General features: G+C 39.4%; 1 pseudogene; it reads left to right on the forward strand.

Moving 5' to 3' along the window:
- Positions 1 to 530: 530 nt before the first annotated feature.
- On the forward strand, positions 531 to 20,634 carry LOC127556901 (zinc finger protein 501-like; annotated as a pseudogene).
- Positions 20,635 to 21,002: the final 368 nt, after the last annotated feature.

Below are 21,002 nucleotides of genomic sequence, written 5' to 3' on the forward strand. Positions count from 1 at the left end.
TTCTGAGTCTAAGTTGGTAAACCCCATTATTTCTTGCACCTTTGGATTCTCTCCAATAGTGACAATGCTTTCCATAGTGCTCTCTCCTTTATCATTTATCTCAGTGAGAAATTAGTTTTATTAGGACAGAATACACCTGTGGAATCATTTCTAGTTTACTTGCCCAAATTCCCCTTGTCACCGGATTTTTAAAAGATAATGTTTAGTGCTATAATCAAGCCAATTATACATAATATAATCCAATTCAATCTGGATTAACAGTTGAAGGTAAATTGGCTGCTGGCCAGGTTTTATCTACCCACCTTTTCAGTTCCAGAGAGGAAGGAAAGAGCCTCAAAGCTACTAATGAGTGGGAGAAGGTGGCAGCCTGGGGGGAGGAGGAGATCTCAGAGCTGAACAGCCTGGTGGGTGGTGACCCAGGTGGAATATGAGCCCGTGGGGTGGAGTTTGGGAGCCTGGGAGGAGTCCAGGGCAGACGTTGGGCCTCTGCAGTGATGAAGACATTTCACTTGATGGAGGGCGGGGTTTTGGGTGGTGAAGACGCGGAGCGCCTGACTTCCTGTTCTTGGCGTCATAGAAGGAGACAGCTCATTCTGGGAAGTCTCAGGGGCTCGCTAAGGTGGGAACTTTTGGGCCCAGGAGAAATCTCTGCCAGAGAGCTGCTTGGAAAGTGGAATTTTGGACTTGAGATCTCTCTGCCTCCTGCAAGCCAGATCTGTAGGTGCAGGTCCCAGGTAGGTCCAGCCACCTCCCGGCATATCTACCTCTGAGCTTTTGCTAGTTGCCTTTATCTTTGCTAATGAGGGATCATCTGACCTTCAGCACCAGAAGCCCTCCCTCCCTAGCCTCTCCCCTCCCTTTCCCCCAGCCATCACTGTTTTTCACACCCCAAAAGTTTCCCAAACTTTGGAGATTATCATCCCCGGATTTATCATCGATTGATATTTTCCCAATTTCAGGCCTTGCCCTTGAGGACCTAGGAATCTTGCCTGTTCCTGGATCCTGATTAGAAACGTGGTGGTTCTTCCTTTCGACTTAGTCCTCTGATAGATTCAAGAGATCTGCCTGTCTTGAGGACCCCATTTTGGATCCTACCTGGCTCTGCCTCTCTCCCCACTATCCCCCAGGCTCTTTGGTTGCTGCTCGATCAGACCCCAGTCCCTCTCTCTCTGTGTCCAGGTTCCCTTTAGAGTCACCAAGCCTAAACTCTACGAGAAGGGTCCTGGCAACCTCCCCAGCTCCTAAGTAGACTCCAGGACTTCGCGATGTATACATTACTTTTTTTCTACAATTCAGAGATTAAGGTTACAATATTACCAGCTTTTCTCCCTACCTTACCCCACCTTTCTCAGTTCTAGTTCTTCCTCTTGCCCAATTTTTATAATTGTTTCCATTTTCCTTTTTCTACTCATCATACACTATTCAGCTCCAACCTTTGAAACTCTATAGTTACATTGCTAATATTTTCACATATATAAGCAATTGGCCTTAATGAGTGCCTTGGAACTTAATGTTTTCCTTTTTTCTGAATCTTTTATGTTAAAATTTCCATTCAGTTCCGTTCTTTTTGCTACAAATACATGGAAGTTTTTCAGTTTGTCATTCCATATTCTCTTCCAGATTTCTGAGTAAATTATTCAGGATGCAACTCTTGGTCTTTTGTTTTTTTTGAAATTTAATGTTACCAAACCCATGGTCTTTTAGAGTTGAAGCTGCTGGGTTTCCTAAAATCCTGACTATTTCTGCAGTTTTGGAGTCTGTCTTATTTTCTGGCTGGATTGCAGTATTTTCTCCTTAATCTAGGAATTTTGAAATTTTGCTAGGATATTCTTTTATGGTTTTCTCCTGTGATCTCTTCAGTTGGTGAACAGTAGATTTTTTTTCTTTCCCCCTTTACCTGCTTTTTCTAGAAGTTCAGAGAAATTTTCTTTCATAATTTCTTCAAATATTGTATCCAGATTGTTCTTTAAATAATAACTTTTAGCTAGTCCAACAATTCTTATATTGTCTCTCCTTGATCTGTTCTCCAGCTTTTCTAATGAGATGTTTCAGATTCTCTTCTATGTTTTCTAGTTTAATTGTTTTTTGGTGTCTCATAATGTCATTCAATTCCTCTTCAATTCTATATTTCAAGAACTTTTTTGTTACCTTTTTCAAATTGATTAACTTTCTTTTCATAATTTCTTGGATTGCTTTCATTTCTCCCCCTAATATTTCCTTGATCTCTTATTTGATTTTTGAATTCCTTTTTATATTCTTGGAAGAATTCCTTTTGGGCTTGTTGTGTATCTTTGAAGTTACCCTTTGGAATAGGAATGGCTTGTTTTTTAACCTCACTATTTTCTGAATATTAACCATGATCTTCTTTTATACCAAAGTAGCTATTGTGAGGTTCTTTTTCCTCTGCTTACTCCTCCTGAATTTTCATTTGGTTTTATTTTATTTTTAGAAGCTTATACCAATGATCATCATTACTGTCAAGTTTGATTTCTCAGCTCTGGGTAATGCTGCCTTAATCCTCAGCTCCTCCTTACTGTTATGTTCTGAATTCTGTCCAGTGGCTCAACCTCAGCAGCAGTTCTCACCTATAAATCACATGCAAGATCTGTCAGCTGCTGTCCCCGAAATGTTTTTGCTCCCTAAAGTACTTTCCCAGCAAGTGCTCATTCCTCCTTGTCCACAGCCACTGCCCAGCATAATGTCTGGCCAGCACTGCTAGCTCTTTTGTTTGTGCAAACCCTTTTTAATTCAATATAATCAAAATTATCCATTTTGTATTTGATAATATCCTCTAGTTCTTCTTTGGCAAGAAATGCCTTTCTTCTCCACATATCTGAGAGGCAGACTATCCCTTGTTCTCCTCATTTGTTTATAGTATCGTCCACTATATCTGAATGAAGAACTCATTTTGAATTCTCGGTATAGAGTGTTAGATCTTGGTCAATGCCTGGTTTCTGCAATGCTCAAAAAGCAATACAGCATTAAAGAATGTCTTAACAGGAGCTAATCTGAGATATGACATCTACTCTAACTTCTAACCAGATGGGAATTTTGTCTACAAAGTTTTTGAAAACTGCCCCTGCTGCCTTTTCTTGAAGTTGTGCAGTGAAAGGAATTCTTTCTCTGTCTAGGCAACCCGTTCCTTGTTGGGATAGGCCTCGATTTTAGAAAGGTTATCTAGAATGTTATCTAGATATGTTGTTATTGAGAATAAATTGTTCCTCCTTGTTCCTAATGCTGCCTGGTATAAAAAAATTATTGTAATATTTCATTGTTCCCTCAAATTCCAGCACAGTTAGTGGGAAAAGTAGGGAAAGAAATAATTTATATATACTCACTATGTATTCGGTACTGTGCCAAATATATATATATATTTCTCCTTTGAGTCTCACAACATATCTGTGAATTTGGTCCCATCATTTTCCCTGTTAATAATTGGAGAAACTGAGGCACACATACATGAAGTAATCTGCCCAGGGACACAGAGCTAGTAAGAGTATGAGGATGGATTTGAAATCAACCTTTCTTGAGTCCAGTCTCAGGATTCTTTGCACTGTAAAACCGACTGTCTCTAATTTCTAATGATGGGATTTTTAATTTAAAATAAATATGGAATGAAGGGGGGATCACTGCAATTTCCAGGTGTTTGCTATCACAAAGAGCCATTTTAACATCCAGTCCAGCCAACTAAATGTCCTTCCATCTTTTTTTTTTTAAATAACTTTTTATTGATAGAACTCATGCCAGGGTAATTTTTTTTTTACAACTTTATCCCTTGCATTCACTTCTGTTCTGATTTTTCCCCTCCCTCCCTTCACCCCCTCCCCCAGATGGCAAGCAGTCCTTTACATGTTGAATAGGTTACAGTATATTCTGGATACAATATATGTGTGCAAAACCGAACAGTTTTCTTGTTGCACCGGGAGAATTGAATTCAGAAGGTATAAATAATCCGGGAAGAAAAACAAAAATGCAAGCAGTTTATATTCATCTCCCAGTATTCTTTCTTTGGGTGTAGCTGCTTCTGCCCATCTTTGATCAATTGAACCTGAATTAGCTCTCTTTCGAAGAGATCCACTTCTATCAGAATACATCCTCAAACAGTATCATTGTTGAGGTATATAATGATCTCCTGGTCCTGCTCATTTCACTCAGCATCAGTTCATGTAAATCTCTCCATTCCTCTCTGTATTCATCCTGCTGGTCATTCCTTACAGAACAATAATATTCCATAACGTTCATATACCACAATTAACTCAACCATTCTCCAATTGACGAGCATCCATTCATTTTCCTGCTTCTAGCCACTACAAACAGGGTTGCCACAAACATTTTGGCACATACAGGTCCCTTTCCCTTCTTTAGTATCTCTTTGGGGTATAAGCCCAGTAGAAACACTGCTGAATAAAGGGTATGCACATTTGATAACTTTTTGAGCATAGTTCCAAATTGCTCTCCAGAATGGCTGGATGTGTTCACAATTCCACCAACAATGTATCAGTGTCCCTGTTTAATGTCCTTCCATCTTATATTTACTCACCATTGTGTTTCTCAAGCCCCCCATTTACCCTATTTCTGTTGCTTTATCTTCTCACCCACTCTTACTTTCCATCCCATCCAGTTAAAAGTCTCTCCCCCATCCCATCTCCCAATTTCCTCACCTCTATATATATTCAGAAGCCTTCTACATCCTTCCATGTACATCCTTCCAGGTCTGGCTACTTAACACATTCTTGGCTCCTATCTCTTTTCCAGATTTCCAAACATTTGACAAATATCCACTAACCCTCTTCCTCAAGCTTACCCATTATTACCCATTATATTTGCCCAAAGGCAGGCTTTCCCCATAGTAACCCAGGAGTGCCACTTTCAGCCTCCCCTTCTGGCCCTGGTATCCTAGCTTTGTCTCCAGCTCCCATTTAGTGAATTGATTGTGAGCCTTTGGACATGATTTCTTAAGAAGTTTCACAGGCACTGCCTTTCTGGCTCCAGGAAACTTCCTGGAAGCTGTTTCCTGGGCAAACTTCTCTGGACCTGCACATCTTGGGCTCCTTTCCAGGCATGTGGCTCACTCTTTCCACATTCCTTAAACCTAAAATCTACTCAGGAGTTTAGGAAAGTTCTCTCATCTTCTACTTAGATTTCAGAACTCAGCAATTGTTTTTTCTGATTCAACTACCCACCTAAATCACTTCTAGAGCTCCCTGCCCCTTCCCTCACCATTTATCTGTTGGGAAAAAGGGATGCTGGGAGGACTGAGTATTAGTATCAAGGAGAATTCTGACTCAGGGAAGATTGAGGTTCTACACACTCTTATCCCATCTGGGGCCCCAAACCTGTCCTGCCTCTTGGGTCTGTAGGAGCATGGGGGAGAGGAAGGGAGTCAGAAGACTAGGAGTAATTTTATACCATCCCATCAAAGTCATCTTATCCCCTGTCCCTTCTGTCTATGTAAACTTCCACCTGCCCCTATGGCCAATAGCCCTGGGCACTTTTCCCTCCCAGACTTGTTGTTTTTGACTGGATAAAAGAGAACATTCTTGGCTTCATTTCTTTCCAGGCTTTAATCCCTCTGTGAGTGTTGCCTCATTCAGACTGAGAGCTTAGTTTAAGGTCAAGGTCTCCACTGCTTCCAGGGCCATCTCCAGTCATTCTGCTCTATATCTGGCCACTGGAACCAGGTGGCTCTGGAGGAAGTAATGAGGCTGGGGACTTTGTACCTTACCACCCTCTCCTCCCCTGTCCCAATTCAATTAACTAACTTCCCAGTCTTGGCTTCCTCTTCCCAATGTCTGGGTCCTCTTAGAGAACAACAAACCAGTAAAAATTCAGTTCTTAAGTAGAATTACAAGTATTATCGCATGTAGGGACATAAAAAGTTTAGTCTTTTTAATTTAATTTTTTCTTTTTCTTTCCTCCTTACTTTTTTATGCTACTCTTTTACTTGAAATTTTGAATTCTCTGTTCTGCTTGGGTCTTTTCATCAAGAATTTTTAAAAATTTCCTTTTTCATTGAATGTTTTCCTTTGTGAAAGAGTGTTAGGCTACTCCTAACCGGGTGGTACCTTTCCTTACCCAGTGGCCACAAGGACTCTTTAGACATCTCCGAATACAAGAGAGGAGATAGTCAGTCACCACACTTGAGGAAGATTGAAGTAGGCACACTTTATTTGGTACAGCTCATGATGTCTCCCATTATGTCTCTCCCTCTCCCCTCATCTCTTGTCCCTTACATCTTCCCCCTAACCGTCCTCTGTTTCCTCCATGGTCACTTGCCTCAAACAGTCCTACCAGAGGAGGGGAATGCTTGATCCATCCTTGGCTTGTACTCAATGCATGACTGTTTGTGCCATAATTCTCTTGCTGGAACACCTAGTGCACACCTATCAGCAGAATACATACTCGGGTGCCTCAACCCAATTCTGGTTTTTACTGTACCCAAGGCATTGTGTTCAAGGGGCAATAGAAAACAGGTGGGGTAGAAGGTTTCAGGGTCCAACAAAATAGGATGTTTAGTTTTGCTGATTAGTTATTTTTTGGTTATAATCCATGCTTCTTTGCCGTCTGGAATATCATATTCCAATCCTGACTGTGCCTGAACAATATTTCAATCGCTTCTGGCTGCTTACAATTTTTTTCTTGACCTGTGAATTCTGCTATTTATCTATAATGTTCCTAGTTTTCATTTTGCAATATCCTTCAGAAGGTGATCAGTGAATTCTTTCCATGTCTATTTTATTTATATTAGCTTCCAAATTATTAACGAATTATTTTCTTCAGTGTACATTCTTTTTCATTTGGCCAATTCTTTTAAAGGAGATGTTTTCTTTAGTGGATTTTTGTGCTTTCCTTAAACCAAATTGGTGACATTTTTTTTTCATGATTCTCTAGTTCCACTCTCATTTCTTTTCCTAATTTTTATTCTACTTCTCTTACTTGATTTTTCAAATCCTTTTGGAGCTCCTCCAGGAGGACTTTTTAGACTTGTGATCAATTCATATTTCTGTTTGAGATTTCGGATTGGAGGCATTTTTATCTCGTCTTCTTCTGAATTTGTCTTTGAACCTCCCCTTGAACCACAATAATTTTCTTTTGCCAGAGCTATTGTATTTTGTTGTCTTTATTTCTCATTTCCCATGCCATTTTGTGGCTTTTAAGATTGAGCTCTTGCCCTGAGCAGATGACACTGTCCCAAGCCTTTTACTCTGAGGTAAGAAGTTTGGTTAATGACTTCCTGATTCAAAGATAGAGATTTAGTGGCTGGCTCCTTGACAGTTGTGACAAAGACTCTGGAACTGGCTGTTGACCTAGTGTGGAAGGGTCCAATGGGCCTCCAGTTGTTGATCTGTCCCAGGCTATGTTCCTCTTTTACCCAAGTGAGATAGATCTTTCCTGCAATCCTTTTAAATTACCTAAGGCTGGAAAATTGTTTCTCCCCATTGTTTTGTAGGTGCTGTTACTTCACTCTTAATTGAAAGTTATTTCATAGGAAACTGGAGAGAGTTCAGGCAATATCCTGCCTTTTTTCTTCCATTTTGACTGCACCATTTTCATTTTTCATCCTTTCAGCCTCCCTCTCCCTATTGGTTTGGGTCTGCACAAAGGGCAGGGCCAGGGGCTTAGTAACTCCCCTGGAATCTCACCCTTTGCAATTTCCTGTAGGCTTGTCTCTTGTCCAGGAAAAGAAGGGAGCCACATCTGTTCAGTAATAACAGTAATCTTTCCTCCTTCCCTGACAGCTTGCAGAGGACCAAGACCTGGCCCAAGCAGGAAAGCTGGAGCCAGAGGGAATGGCCCCTGAGAACCACAGAGCCCCAGCCCAGGTGAGTGTATTCTGTCCACAGATGTGGCAGCATCAGGCCAAAAGGCCATTTCCCCAGATCTGGAGGATGGTCTGTAGGCTGGCCATCTCTCTTATCTGTGGATCCTTTACAAAAGTAGGCAGGAAAGTCACTGCAGTAAAAACAACAGTGCCCTCCTCTCTGCTATGTTTTGGACTGATCACTGTCCCTTTGGCATCTTGAGCATTAACCCCCTTCCCCCAGTTGCTGCCCCCACATCTTTGTTTAAATTTTCCCCAATATAGGTCCCAGACAAAGATGACCACTTCACTCATTAGTATCTTTCCTGTAGGTATCATGTCTTTGCTTTGGTCCAGCACCATCTCCCACTACACACACACACACACACACACACACACACACACACACATGCTCCTACCTTCTAGCCACTCTCTATGTCCTGTACCCAAGCTCCCTCCTGTAGCCACTGACTTTCCTCAAACCCTTGACCCTGTTGTTTGGAGCAGAACCCTGGAAGCTTCCCCAGCTCTTGTCCTTTCCCTGGCTGGGAGCAGAGCAGAAATGGTCCTCCTGCTGTTGCTCAGCTCCTGTTGCCTCAGGCCACACAGATCTTCCCAAATCTCTCTGAATCCTTTCTCTTTGCCATTTTTGCCATTATCATTGTAACTTTATTTTATTTTTTCCCCTGAGACAATTGGAGTTAAGTGACTTTGCCCAGGGTCACACACCTAGGAAGTATTAAGTGTCTGAGGGAAGATTTGAACTCAAGTTCTCCTGACTTCAGGACCAGCGCTCTATCCACTGTGCCATCTAGCATCCCCTATTATAATATATATATATATATATACATATAATTTATTTATAAATAAAGAAATTATAAATTTCTTTCTCTTAAGAGAAGAAAAAAAATTCATGTAACCAGCAGAATATAACAGCAGATTCAATATAAAACAAACATACATAATAAATGCTACACATGGTTCAGGAGCTGTCCTGAAGTGGTTCTGTGCTTCCTGGCATGTTTTCTTTTATTCCATTTTATTTTCTTTTTCTCTTGAGGTCCTTCCGTGCCCCAAAGCTACAATTAGGTACATCTAGAATCATACTGAGCATGCTCAGCTCAGCCCAAGTCTTTCTCCCCCTTTACCATTGCTTGAATCAAAGCAACAGGCATTTAGAAAGGGAAGAGTCTCTGTGCAAACATAGAGGAGATTCAAAGGAGGAAAAATCAGTCACTGCCCTCAAGAAACTTTCATTGCAACATGGAAGACAACATTTTGGCAACTTCCAAACCACCACCACCACACCATACCAGCTGTGTACAGTGTAGGTGGGAGGCCTTGCATGACTGTGCTTCCAAGTGTTCTCATAAAAGGATGTGACCTTTATGTAAATCCCTTCTCCCTGGTTCAGTTTCCTTCTGTAAATTGGTGACCATTGGGCCATATCCATTAAGAAATGTGTGATTCTCTGATCTTTCCTGTGTAACCAAATAATTGTATAAATATGTATACGTATATTGTATTTAAGATATACATATTTAAGGTGTATTGGTCTATATGCCATCTAGGGGAGGGGGTGGGGGGAAGGAGGGGAAATGTTGGAACAGAAGGTTTTGTCAGTGTTGAAAAATTACCCACACATATGTTTTGGATATAAAAAGTTATAATTAAAAAAAAAAAGAAGAAGTGTGTGATTCTGAAATTTGGAACACAAAATCTAACAAAAATGAATGTTGAAAACTTTGTACATGCATTTGGAAAAAAAGAATACTCTTGGGGGGGAAGACTGGATCTGGATAAGACTTAATTTCTGGCCTTTGGAAAATTCACAAGATCTTTTTTTCTCCTCAGTGATCATGGAAATGTTTTGGCTCTACAGCACATAATACTTGCTACCTTCACACACACACTTCATGCCATTTTCTTAACATAGCACTGTCTGATTTCACCTCCACAAATCCTCATCACTCTCTCATAGAACCCATAACTTCCCCGATTCCACAGGCAGTACCATTTCCTAGTAAGACATTTCTCAATCTTATTCCAATTGAAAATATAAGATGTGTTTCTCTATATTCCACTGGTCTTTGGGGGGACTTTGGTTTCCGTGCTGTCTTTGAATCCCGTAAGGGCTGTCACCTTGGGCCGATCCCTCCTCCATGCTTCAGGTCCCTTCTGTACATTGAGGAGCATTGCATCAGGTCAGTTATGAAGCGTGTTTCAATTCTTCAGTCCTCTGGATGTTGGTGTTTTAGGGGTTGGTGACCTTCAAGGATGTGGCTGTGGACTTCAGCCCTGAGGAGTGGGGTCTGTTGGACCCGGATCAGAAAGAGCTGTATAAGGAGGTCATGCTGGAGAATGCCGAGAACTTGCTCTCCCTGGGTAAGGAGCCCTTCCCTTGGAACTCTGGAACTGCCATCAACAGGAGTGTCACCATCCCCTCCCTAGGGTGCAGAGGTTCAGGCTTTTACCAGTTCTCAGAAAGGCCCAAGGGCTGCCTCCTGTCCCCAAGAGACAGGTCCTCCTGCTGCCTGCCCTTCTTTGAGTGGTCTTTGTCTTGTAGGATGGGAACCTGACAGTTTTGTCTGCAAACCTTCTGAAAACTAATCTTGCCCTTTTTTACTGAACATGGGATAGGAGAAGGAACCCCCTTCCTCTTGGGGGGAACTATTCTGTCTTCGCAATATTTTTTTTGGTAAAAAAAAAAAATAAACAAAATTTTACCTCACTGCCCCAACACATAAATTGCCAGCACAGCAAGTGGGTCCTTGTTCTTCCTTCATACATCTCCTAAAGGTCTGTACAGATACAGGGAGAGAAAGGGAAGGGAGGAGGTGTTTTTATACATTTGCTGGGTTCCAGACCTTGTGCTCAGAGCTTCCTTCATGCACATTATCGCACTTGCTCCTCACCACTACCCTTTATTTTGAGCACCATCTTTATCCCCATTTTACAGGTCTGCAGGCTAAAGCAAACAGATGAAATTATTTACCCAGAGTCACACAGCCAGGATATGTCTAAATCCAAATTTGAACTCGGGGCTTCCTGAATGCAGGTCCGGTGCTCCCTTCTCTGTGCTACCAGCCGTCTCTAATGTCCAGAAAATGGAAGCTGTGGGATGTGGTCATCCCATTGTGAAGGAGACAGCAAAATCAGGATCTTCTGATTCCAGATTGCCTGCATGGTCTCCTTTCCTCTCTTCCCTCTTTCCCTGGCAATAAACACTCTGAAAACCATCTTTGAGTTGTCCTTGGAACTACCCAGTAGGCCTTGCACCCTGGTGCTGTTCCAATGAGGAATAAATGACAAGTTTCAAGACTCACACCCACTATTTTCCCCCTTTCAGGACTTCCAGTTCCCAGAGAAGATTTCATCTCCTATGTGGAGAGAGGAGGCCTGAGGAACTCCTGTCTTGGTGAGTGAGTTGTCAGCTGGAGTGCAGGCTGCTATTCTATAGGTTTCTTCATGTGATAGGCCTGGGGACAGGAAAAATGGCTTGGAATCCCTTTTCAGACCCTTGTGGTAGTGAGATCCTGAGCACTCACTTAACCTCTGAACCTCAGTCTCTTCATCTGTAAAATGAGGGGATTGGACTTCATGGTCTTTCAGTTCTCTTCTAATGAAGGATCAATGATCCTAGTGGAAGTCTTTGTTGGAAATTTTAGAATGTCCAACTATCCAAAACCAAAGAAAGAGGGCTCAGACTAATATGAATTTTTTTAGGCCTTCCTTAAGCCAAAAAAAACCCTTTATTTTTACTTTTTTCATATTTATTTAAAACTAAAAACAAAATAGAAAAAAAAAGAACAATTTTTAAAATGTTTTATGTTTAGCAGAACATAAGGGAGGATTCAAAATATGTAATAATAAATTTCTGTAAACTATAATTGAAAGATATTGTATTTAGAACCTGCTATGGCTTTCTGCCTTCTTGTAGTTTTTCTTTTGTTCCCTGTATGCACTTTTTTTTTATTCTTCCTCCCCCCCCCCTTTTCATCCTCTGCCGACTTCGCCACGCAGGCTACAGTTAAGGACAGATATATTGGAAAAGCAACAACTTCTGAAGAAAGCTGGCCACAAGCTGGATTCGATCAGTTGGAAGATTCCTTTCTTGCCTCCTTCTCTCCTTTCCTCCCTTCTCACTCTCTCCCCCTCTCTTCTTTCTTCCTTGCCTGTTTCCTTCTTTCTTTTCTTCTTCCCTTCCTTCTTCTGTTCATTTAGGCTATCATATACCCTTACCTACAGAGGTCTTAAAAGCATTTTTCCACCTCCTCACCACTGAACCATCCCTGAATAGATTTCTTTCTTTCTTCTTTTGCTGAGGCACTTGGAGTTAAATGATTTAACTGCTGGGAAATATTAAGTGTCTGAGGTCAGATTTGTACTTTGGTCCTTTTGACTTCTCTCTATCCACTGTGCCATTTAGCTACCCCAATTCATTTCTTGAGGAAGAAACCTTAATCAAAAACCAGTTTGATGCTCATCGACCACACATAGGTGTGGTCCCTTGCTAAATTTCATTTGGTCTTTGTTTGGGTCCTCACTGACTTAGACTGAGTGTAATTCACAGTCATTTCTGAACCTCGAGGTTCTTCCCAGTGACTTCATTCATTCCATCTTATTTATTGAGATTTTCACAGCATTCACCTGTCTCCTAGGCGAGAGAGGAGATCTTTGCCTCCATTGCTCCCTAGCTTTAATCACTGGATGGGGGCGGCCTCAGTCACAGGAGACCTGTTGAAGACCTTACCTGAAAAAGGCCCAAGTTTCCTCTATCTATCCGCATCCAGAGCCATCTCCAGGAATCCTGATCTGTAACTGGTCATTGGAAGCAGATGGCTCTATGGGATAAAGGGAGGCCAATGACCTTGGGAAGCCCTCCCTCACTTAAATCCAAGTCACTCACGTGTCACGGCGTGATCTCCTTCATGTCATTGTCCTCTCTTAGAGGGAAGGACTGACAAGAATGAACTTGACTCTGCCTTCTTGATTTTCTCTGTCTCCATTTATCAGTTTGTGAATGGGAGTGGAGACCACTGCCTTACTCAGAAAGGAATTGGACCTAATTCATCCACTTTCTGCCTTTTCCTGGTTCCTGTTGACCAACTTTTGGCCCATTCTTAGAGGATTATTGGTCTAATTTACATAATAACTGACAGCTTCCCTTAGGTTAGGGATATGGGAGGAAAAGACTCCTGGTTATTCCATAACAGCACCAGGAGCCCTAGGCCCTGATATTTTTACTATGGGATTTGTTCATAGTTCAGAGGGAGCAGGAAAGAGACAAAAATAGAAACAAATATTTGGCCCCTCAGAGGGACCAGCATGAAAGCACTAAGTTGAGGTTAGGCCATGTGATCAGCTCTGGGTAATGTCAACCAATCAATAAGGATAATTAAGTGCCTGTTCTGTTCAGTGTACTCCATTGAGCCCTGGGTATTCAACGAGAAGTTGTCAAAAAGTTTTAAATCCAGTATATAGACTTGCAGATGATTTCAGAATAAGCAACACTTTATGAAACTTATTCTTAGCTAATCCAGGCAAAGGAAAGTATTTTTTTGTGAAAATATATCATGTTCAACAGGCATTTGTATATAAAGAGAAAGGGGAAGGAAAGTATATGAAGGAAGGAAGAGTTGAGGTGGAAAGAGTCAAAATCATAGTGACAGCGATAGTAGTTAATAAACATATGGTGCCTACTGTGTGCCAAGAGTTTTATAGGCATTATCTCTTTTGATGCTCACAATAACCTGGGAAGTAGGTACAATTATTACCTTTACTCTGCAGGAAAACTGACCCAAAAAAGCACATCCCCAGGGGTGCAGAGCTAGGAGGTGCCTGAGATTGAATTTGAAAGAAAGGTTTAGAAATAAAATGGAGAACATCTGTCCAGTGCAATGGATTGAGAAGCCTCAGTTTCCAGGTTTGAGTTCTAATCTCTGCTGCAGGGATTTGGATCAGGATACTCAGGTATTCAGAGTTCATAGCCTGGTTTCTAAATTATGAGAACCTTCACCTCCCCTTTGTCTCAGATTTGTTAAGAGGGTGGGGGGGGATGTGGGGGTACAAAGTCATTGTATTGTGTGTAGAACTCTGTAATTGAAACACTATGATTGAATCTGTCCATTTGAGTTTGAAAACTTTTTGCCTGGAAAAATTAAAAGTTTTTTTTTTCTAATTATCAGCCAGCATTAGAGCATAAATTTATTGTGTTTGTTTCTTTCACATGCAGAGACGTGCTTTGATATGAAGGAGATGAGTGCAAATCTGAAAATGATCTCCTGGAAAGACCTTTTTCAATATCGGGAATGTAGGGCTGTTCTTGCTAAGCACAAAAGAAACCATACTGGAAAGGAACATTGTGAATGGAATACACACAAAAATGCTTTCAGAAAGAGTTCCAGTGTTTCTAAAGATAAGAATATACATCCTGAAGAGAAAACACCCGAGTGTCATGAATGTAATAAAGCTTTTCTTGTACTCTCTTCCCTTTCAAAGCATCAGAGAATCCATGCTGGAGAGAAACCTTATAAATGTAAGAAACATGGGAAAACTTTGAGAGAGCAATCTACTCCTGAGAGAATTCACATAGAAAAAGAATCTTACATATGTAATCAATGTGGAAAGGATTTCCAGTGTTATTCCAAATTCACTCAACATCAGAGAATCCACACTGGAGAGAAGTTTTACCAATGTAATGAATGTGAAAAGGCTTTCACAAAGCCCTCCTATCTAGCTATCCATCAGAGAATCCATACTGGAGAGAAACCTTATGAATGTAATGACTGTGGAAAGGCTTTCACAAAGCCCTCCTATCTTGCTGTTCACCAGAGAATCCACACTGGAGAGAAGCCTTATGAATGTAATGAATGTGGAAAGACTTTCAAACAGCGTTACAGTCTTGCTGTCCATCGGAGAATCCACACTGGAGAGAAGCCTTATGAATGTAACGATTGTGGAAAGACTTTCATACGGAGTTACAGTCTTCGTGAACATCAGAGAATCCACACTGGAGAGAAGCCTTATGAGTGTAATGAATGTGGAAAGGCTTTCACAAAGCGCTCCTCTTTTGCTATCCATCAGAAAATCCATACTGGAGAGAAGCCTTATGAATGTAATCAATGTGGAAAGGCTTTCACCCAGCAGAGCAGTCTTACTTACCATCAAACAATCCACACTGGGGAGAAGACTTATGAATGTAAGGAATGTGGAAAGGCTTTTGCCCAGCGCAGCAATCTTTATTCCATCAGAGAACCCACACTGGAGAGAAGCCTTATCAATGTAATGAATGTGGAAAGGCTTTCACAAAGCGCTCCTATCTTGCTATCCATCAGAGAATCCACACTGGAGAGAAGCCTTATGAACTTAATGACTGTGGAAAGGATTTCACATGGCACCACAGATATGGAAAACATGAGACATTGGGCACATTAGACAGAAATCTCAAGAATATGGAAACCTTCAGGCAAAACTCAAATCTTACCAGGGGACATTGAGATTCCACATACTCTCATCCCATCTGGGTCCCCAAGCAATTTCTACCTTTTGGGTCTGTAGAAGGCAGAGGAAGAGGAAAGGAGTCAGAGGAATTGGAGTTAGAGAAAGTGAGCCCATCTTCAATTTTATACCATCCCATCAAAGTCATCTTATTCCCCTTCCCTTCTATCTATGTAAACTCCTGACTGCCCGTATGACCAATAACCTTGGAAACTTTTCACTTCCAAACTTGTTTTTGACTAGGTAAAAGAGAACATTCTTGGTTTCATTTCTTAGCCAACTTTAATCTCTCTGTGGGTGTTGCTTTCTTCAGACTGAGAGCTTACCTTAAAATCAAGATCTCCACTGCTTCCAGGGCCATCTCCAATCATGCTGATCTATATCTGGCCACTGAAGCCAGGTGACTCTGGAGGAGAAAGTGAGGCTGGCACTTTGCACCTCACCACCCTTTCCTCCCCTGTCCCAATTCAATTAACTGACTTCCCAGTCTTGGCTTCTCCTTCCTAATTCTGGGTCCTTTTAAAGAACAAAGGCCAAACAGCAAGCTAGTAGAAATTCAGTTCTTAATTAGAGTTATAAGTATTATCTCATTGAGGGACATAAACAGTTTAGGCTGATTAACTTACTTCTTTTTCTTTCCTGTTAACTTTTTTTATGCTACTCTTGAATCTTTTATTTGAAAATTGGAATTCTCTTCCCAATCCCTATATTTTTGTCTGACTGCATTTTTGATTTCCTTCACAGGCTAATTTTATACTATTTCAGAGTCCGATTCTTTTTGTACAGCAAAACAACGCTTTGGACATGTATACTTATTTTGTATTTAATTTATACTTAAACATATTTAACATGTATTGACCATCCTGACATCTAGGGGAGGAGGTGGGGGGAACGAGAGGAAAAATTGGAACAAAAGGTTTGGCAATTGTCAATGTTGTAAAATTACCCATCCATATAATTTGTAAATAAAAAGCTATTAAATTTTTTTTTTAAATTGGAATTCTCTGTTCAGGCCTTTTCATCAGAAATGTTTGAAAGTTCCCTTTTTTGTTGAACAATTTCCTCGGTGAGAAATGTTTAGTTTAGTTGGGTATTTTTTGTTATTTTTTGGTTATACTCTATGCTTCTTTGCCTTCTGGAATATCATATTGCAATCCTGACTGTGCCTGAACAATATTTGAGTTGGTTCTGGCTGCTTCCAATTTTTTTTCTTGACCTGGGAGTCCTGCAATTTGGCTATAATGTTCCTGAATAGTTTTCATTTTGGGATATCTTTCAGGAGATGATCAGTGGATTCCTTCCTTTTTTTTTTCTTTCAAGAATTTTAATTTTAAAAAGTGTTGAACTTTAGGAAAAGCTTTTGCTGCATCTATTGATGAAATAACATTTTTTACTTTCTTATTGATTCAATCAACTATTTTAGTAATTTTCCTTATTTCAAACCATCCCTGAAATCTTGATATAATTTCCACTTGATCATAATGTATAACCTTTGTAATATATTGTTCTAATCTTTAAGTATTTTATTTAGAATTTTTGCATCTACATTCATTAATAAATTTGGTTTTTAATTTTCTTTTTTCTGTTTTTGGTCATCTTGGTTTAAGTATCAGTGTCTTATTTGCTTCCTAAAAGGAATTTGGTAGAATCCTTTTTTTATTTGTTGCTCCAAATACATTGTTTAATATTAGAATTAGCTGGTCTTTAAAGAGTTGATCGAATTCACCAGTAAATCCAATTAATCCTGCTGCTTTTTTTTACCTTAGGAAGTTCATTAATGACTTGTTCATTTTCTAAAACAGATATATTTAGACACCTTATTTTCTCTTCAGCTAATCAAGGCAAATTTATATTTTTGTAATTCTTTTTTCTTTTTTGTTATTGCTTTTTATTTACAAGATATATGCATGGGTAATTTTTCAGCATTGACAATTGCAAAACCTTTTCTTCCAACTTAAACATCAGAGAATCCACACTGAAGAGAAGCTTTTTTTTTTTTTTTAATAACTTTTTATTGATAGAACATACCAGGGTAATTTTTTACAGCATTATCCCTTGCATTCACTTCTGCTGCGATTTTTCCCCTCCCTCCCTCCACCCCCTCCCCCAGATGGCAGGCAGTCCTTTACATGTTGAATAGGTTACAGTATATGCTAGATACAATATATGTGTGCAGAACTGAACAGTTCTCTTGTTGCACAGGAAGAATTGAATTCAGAAGGTATAAATAATCCGGGAAGAAAAACAAAAATGCAAACAGTTTATATTCATCTCCCAGTGTTCTTTCTTTGGGTGTAGCTGCTTCTGCCCATCTTTGATCAATTGAAACTGAATTAGCTCTCTTTATCGAAGAGATCCACTTCCATCAGAATACATCCTCAAACAGTATCATTGTTGAGGTATATAATGATCTCCTGGTTCTGCTCATTTCACTCAGCATCAGTTCATGTAAGTCTTGCCAGTCCTCTCTGTATTCATCCTGCTGGTCATTCCTTACAGAACAATAATATTCCATAACGTTCATATACCACAATTTACTCAACCATTCTCCAATTGATGGGCATTCATTCATTTTCCAGCTTCTAGCCACTATAAACTGGGCTGCCACAAATATTTTGGCACATACGGGTCCCTTTCCCTACTTTAGTATCCCTTTGGGGTATACGCCCAGTAGAGACACTGCTGGATCAAAGGGTATGCACAGTTTGATAACTTTTTGAGCATAGTTCCAAATTGCTCTCCAGAATGGCTGGATGTGTTCACAATTCTACCAACAATGCATCAGTGTCCCTGTTTTCCCACATCCCCTTGAACATTCCGCATTATCTTTCCCTGTCTAGCCAATCTGACAGGTGTGTAGTGGTATCTCAGAATTGTCTTAATTTGCATTTCTCTGATTATTAATTATTTGGAGCATATTTTCATATGTCTATAAATAGTTTCAATTTCTTCGTCTGAGAATTGTCTGTTCATATCCTTTGACCATTTATCAATTGGAGAATGGCTTGATTTCTTATAAATTAGAGTCAGTTCTCTATATATTTTGGAAATGAGGCCTTTATCAGAACCTTTGACTGTAAAAATGTCTTCCCAGTTTATTGTTTCTCTTCTAATCTTGTCTGCATTTGTTTTGTTTGTACAAAAACTTTTCAATTTGATATAATCAAAATTTTCTATTTTGTGGTCAATAGTGATCTCTTGTTCTTCTTTGGTCATATATTCCTCCCTCTTCCACAGGTCTGAGAGGTAAACTATCCTATGCTCTTCCAATTTATTTATAATCTCATTCTTTATGCCTAGGTCATGAACCCATTTTGACCTTATGAATGTAGTGTATATGAAAAGGTTTTCATACCCAGTTACAATCTCCATGAACATCAGAAAGTTGAGATTTGGGAAAAGTATGAATGTAAAAATTCTTTCATACAGTGTTCCAATCTCACTGTCCATTGGAGAATCCACACTGGAGAGAAGTCTTATGAGTGTATTGACTGTGGAAAAGCATTCAAACACAAGAGTCTCATAGAACATCATACAATCCACACTGAAGAGAAACCTTTTGAATGTAATGAGTGTGGGAGGTCTTAGATGAAGTTTCCCCTCCTACCTCCCATTTCCTCCCCTAGATGAAAGTCTAACAAGACTTTTTGTTAAAAAAAAAAAAAGTTAAAACAAATATTTTGTTAAACCCCAGAGAATCCACACTGGGCAGAAACGTTATGAATGTTATTAGTGTGGAAAGAGTTTCAGATGTAACTCTAAACTTGTTCTACATCAGAGAATCCACACTGGAGAAAAACCCTATGAATGTAATGAATGTGGAAAGTCTTTCACACATTCCTTCAATCTTCATGAACATCAGAAAATCAACACTGGAGAGAAACCTTCTGAATGTAACATGTGGAAAGATTTTCCCATACCACTCCAGTCTTACTAAACATCAGAGAATGCACTCTGGAAAGTAGCCTCATGTTTATAATCAATGTGGAAAGGTTTTCACAAAGCACTCCTATCTTGATATACATCAGAGAATCCAAAGTGGAGAGAAACCTTATGAATGTAATGAATGTGGAAAGACTTTCTCATTTCACTCTAATATTACTATCCATCAGATAATTCACACTGGAGAGAAGCCTTATGAATGTAGTGAATGTGGAAAGGCTTTTGCAAAGCGTTCTTATCTTGATGCACATCAGAGAATGCACCTTGGACAGAAGCCTTGTGATTATAATCACAGTGGAAAGGGTTTCACAAAGCACGCCTATCTTGATTTACATCAGAGAAGCCTTATGAATGTAATGAATGTGGAATGGCTTTTACACAGTGGTCTGGGCTTGGTAGACATCAGAAAATCCATATGGGATATCATGAATGGGGAAACCTTCAGACAAAGCTCAAATTTTATTTCACAATGGACTTTAAAAAAAAACTTTTGAGTGTCTGGAATATGGTAAATTTTTTAATACACATTAATCCCTGATTAGAAATGAGATGTTCCATACTAGAAGAAAAACCTTGTGTGGAAAATCATTCAAGCCTACTTCATCCCTTAATTGCCACCCCCAAAGTCTTAGAAGATTGAAATCATGTACAAAGGCATAAAGATAGAGAACAGCTTGTTAGTCAGCAGGGATTTTTTGCTTGGGAAGAAATCCCCCATATACTTGCCTTGGGAAGAATTTTAGCCTCGGTTTATATCTTAATTTACATCTGAGGATACATAGTGAAGAGAAGATTTAGAAATATGCTGAATGTAGACCCCCTTTACCTGGAACATAAAGTCACTAGACATCACAATATGCACACTGTAAAGAAATAGTACAAGAGTTACATTTGCAGAAAGGTTTTCACCAAGATGTCATACTTTGTATAGAAATTTGAATGCAGATAAATTATGAATATAATGAATGAAGGAAGGCCTCTTTCTACAGCACAGATCTGACTGGACATTGCAATTTTATACTGTTTATAAAGTTCTGAAAATGGATTGAGTTTTTCTTTGAAATCCCAAGATTCCTTATAATTCCTGTGTAACGTTCCATGGTATTCATATGGTATAAATTCAGTCATTTTACTCACTTTGTTTCAATTTTTGTTCTGTTGGATATTTATTTTTGTAATGATAATTTTAGATTGGTGAATGCAACAGATAAGAGGGTTTTTTTCTGAATGTGTAGGACCCAAGTTCTCTGACTATGTGACTTTGGGTAAGCCATCTAACCTATTCCTATTTGAGTTTCTGCATCTGTACAAACTTTTTCAGGTTAAAATGCAATAAAATTTTTCTTTAATAAAGGACCATGTAAACACATTAAAAATAATTGGAGATTAAACACCTGAATCTTAATGAGTGGGTTAAAAAACAAATATAAGATCATGACAATAAGACGATATATCAAAACCTTTGGAATACAGCAAAAGACATGATGATAGCATATTTTATATGACTGACTTCTTACATCAGTAGAAATAAGAAAAAGGAAACAAATGAATTGAGTATATAAAAGAACTAAAAAAAGAAGGAACAAAATCTCCAATTAAATACTAAATTTGAAATTCTAAAAGTTAAAGATGAGATTAATAAAACTCAGTAAAAAATGTATTAATAAACTTGGTTTTATGAAAAAACGATAAAATAGACAATCGGTGATATTTAATAAGAGGTGGAAATCAAGTATCTAGTGGTAAAAATATAAGAAGA

Source organism: Antechinus flavipes, chromosome 3 (assembly GCF_016432865.1).
Source record: "Antechinus flavipes isolate AdamAnt ecotype Samford, QLD, Australia chromosome 3, AdamAnt_v2, whole genome shotgun sequence".
NCBI classification, from domain to species: domain Eukaryota; kingdom Metazoa; phylum Chordata; class Mammalia; order Dasyuromorphia; family Dasyuridae; genus Antechinus; species Antechinus flavipes.